The following is a 3,506-nucleotide window of genomic DNA, read 5'->3' on the forward strand; positions in this document are numbered from 1 at the left end:
CCCCCCCCCCAGCAAGCTGGGGACTCATTTGACCGACCTCGGAAGGATGAAAGGCTGAGTCAACCTTGGGCCAGCTACCTGAACCAGCTTTCGCTGGATAGAACTCAGGTCATGAGCAGAGAGTTCAGATCACAGTATTGTAGTACTGCTGCTTCACCACGGTGCGCCCACGGGGCTGCTAGATGAGAAGGAGGACACCCTAACTCATTTATCATGACTCTATATAGTCAGCTACTGCATTAGATTGTTCTCCATGGGATAAGGGAACGGTAAAAAGTCAAGGAATGTGGGATTGTCTTTGAGAGTTACTGAAGATGAGCAAAGACTGCTTGGTGGGCATTAAGGATGGAAAAAGAAGAAGGATCACAACTGCTGTTTCCTTACCTTTTGTTTCAGATTCACCTCCACCCAAAATGCCTGGCTACTGTGGTCCAGAGTTCGCTGTTCCATCTGTTGCCTCCACCCCAACAGTTGGCTTTGGATCTGCACGGCTTGGCTGGGGAAACCTTGGCTGTGGGTATGGAGGTCTTGGCTATGGCTATGGAGGTCTCGGCCTTGCACATGGAGGTCTGGGTTACGGTCTCGGCTGGGCCCATGGTCCTGCCATAGCTGAAACTTCCGGCAGTCTGGGCACCCTGGCTGGAGTCAACCCTTCCTGCATCAACCAGATCCCACCCGCAGAAGTCATGGTCCAGCCACCACCTGTTGTCCTGACCCTTCCAGGACCCATCCTCTCTGCCACTGGGTGAACCAGTTACTGTGGGAGGCAATGCTCCATGTGCCATTAGCGGCACTGGGGTGGCAGGACTAGGCTCCTATGGGGGGTTCGGAGGCCAATATGGAGGCTGGGGCTGGGGTTCCCGTTTAGGCCTGAGGAGGGGTTCATGGATTGGGAAAAGGTCTCTTCTGGGACGTCGTGGCAGCATCTGTTGATTCCTCTATTGAATCTGAGGAGAATCTATGCATGGTCCCGGCAACAATCAGGAACTGAAGATAAGACCCATCAATAAGTCTGAAAACCTTGGCTTGCAGAAACACCACTGAACTGAAGAACGTTTGCGTGAACTCTCCACTGTTTCATCTGAAAGCTTCAAGTCTGTGAAGAATGCTGATATTCTTTGCCATCTTCATTTCTCTCTCCTTGTGTAACTGTTTCCATTGATTCTTTTCCCATTAAAGCTCAGTCTGCATTCTAGCATTTGTGTCTTGGTTTTGCTTTTAAAAGAAGACGCAGATTTATACCCCACCCTCCTCTCTGAATCAGAATCTCAGAGCGGCTTACAATCTCCTTTATCTCCTTCCTCCACAACAGACACCCTGTGAGGTGGGTGGGCTGAGAAAGCTCTTACAGCAGCTGCCCTTTCAAGGATAATGCCTACAAAAGCTATGGCTAACCCAAGGCCATTTCAGCAGGTGTAAGTGGAGGAGTGGGGAATCAAACCCGGTTCTCCCAGATAAGAGTCCATGCACTTAACCACTACACTCAACTGACTCCCTATTAGAGCTATGGCTAACCCAAGGCCATTCCAGCAGGTGCAAGGGGAGGAGTGGGGAATCAAACCCAGTTCTCCCAGATAAGAGTCCACACACTTAACCACTACACCAAGCTGGCTCTTACATGCAGCATGCACAGAATTCCTTTGGTCTTCTAGAAGTTCATCAGTTAATTTGGCCTTGAAGAGACCTATAACTCCTTTAAAGGGAAGAAGTGTAGGCAACAACAATGAGGGATGGTTCCGGCGTCCTTTGTATCACCACAAGGGTTTCCTGTGGTTTGTCCTCTTTGCCGATGAGCCTGAACAGCTCTGAGAAAGACCATACAGTCCTTAACCTTGCTGCACATGGTGCACAGAGAGAACTATTATGGCAGGCATAGGTTATGGATGGCTCTGTTTGGCCTGATTTAGGCATACATGTAACCACTAGGGGCTGAATTCTAGCAGAAGCTCTTTTGCATATTAGGCCACACCCCCTGATGTAGCCAATCCTCCAAGAGCTTACAAGGCTCTCTTTTGTAAGCTCTTGGAGGATTGGCTACATCGCGGGAGGGGGTATGACCTAATATGCAAAGGAGCTCCTGCTAGAATTCCATCCTGCATATAACACTTAAGCAATTCTGGATGTCTAGTCAGCATTTCTATATCAGAACATTTAATTCCCGACAAGAGGTGCACCTCAATATTGTTTCTAGTTTGTTATGGGCGTATAGTACTCAGGCGATGCAACCTTGCTTCCATTTTACAACCTTGTTTCTATTGTACCCTTTTATTTCCATACCCCTATGCCATTTGTTTTATCACCATATCGTTTTAACACTGAAAAGGGTTGAAAGAAAATGACGCCATCCATTACTGCCCATCAATTAAAGTAGAGCAATTACTTGAGTACATTAAAAATCCTTGAATATATGGTTAGGGTTAAGGATCACGGCTTTTTTGTAGCAGGGACTCCTTTGCATATTAGGCCACACCCCCAATGTAGCCAATCCTCCTGGAACTTACAAGAGGCCCTGTACTAAGAACCCTGTAAGTAGAAGCTTCCAACCCATTCAGACTACCCTATCGATAGGACTTTAGAGATCATCTCCTAAGAATAGCTTGTGCCCCATTTGATAAGGATGCACCTTCTAGGTTGACTAATCATTTATATCTTCAGGCAGAATACAAACTTATCTATACGCAAATATCTTCTTAATTCTAATATAGCGGGTTCAACGCGAGGAAGAGGCGAGGAGGTAGTGATCATAGCTCTTTATGGCAATACAACACAGTATAGGGCTGAACTCGAAGGCTGGAGAACTGGGCCAACTTATATACACTCAGGGTTCCCACGCAAGCATGCTATTGGACCATTCAAACCAGCAGGGGGGGCGTGATTGGAGCAGGGCAGCAGGGATTTGGATCCTACTGTCCATTGTTCCCGAGTCCCCAAGCTCAGTCCTACGGGCTCCAATGAGAAGAAGAAAAAAAGAAGATGATGATAAGAACATAAGAGAAGCCATGTTGGATCAGGCCAATGGCCCATCCAGTCCAACACTCTGTGTCACATAAGAGAAGCCATGTTGGATCAGGCCAATGGCCCATCCAGTCCAACACTCTGTGTCACATAAGAACATAAGAGAAGCCATGTTGCATCAGGCCAGTGGCCCATCCACTCCAACATACTGTGTCACATAAGAACAGAAGAGAAGCCATGTTGGATCAGGACAATGGCCCATCCAGTCCAACACTCTATGTCACATAAGAACATAAGAGAAGCCATGTTGGATCAGGCCAGTGGCCCCTGCAGTCCAACACTCTGTGTCACATAAGAACATAAGAGGAGCCATGTTGGATCAGGCCAGTGGCCCATACACTCCAACATACTGTGTCACATAAGAACAGAAGAGAAGCCATGTTGGATCAGGACAATGGCCCATCCAGTCCAACACTATATGTCACATAAGAACATAAGAGAAGCCATATTGGATCAGGCCAGTGGCCCATCCAGTCCAACACTTTGTGTCA

At 47.6% G+C, this 3,506-nt stretch overlaps 1 pseudogene; it reads left to right on the plus strand.

Annotated features, from left to right (window-relative positions):
* The first annotated feature begins 314 nt into the window (after nt 1-314).
* LOC132584678 (shematrin-like protein 2) lies at nt 315-946 on the plus strand (annotated as a pseudogene).
* Nucleotides 947-3,506: the final 2,560 nt, after the last annotated feature.

The sequence above is a fragment of the Heteronotia binoei genome, chromosome 1 (genome assembly GCF_032191835.1).
Source record: "Heteronotia binoei isolate CCM8104 ecotype False Entrance Well chromosome 1, APGP_CSIRO_Hbin_v1, whole genome shotgun sequence".
Lineage (NCBI taxonomy): Eukaryota > Metazoa > Chordata > Lepidosauria > Squamata > Gekkonidae > Heteronotia > Heteronotia binoei.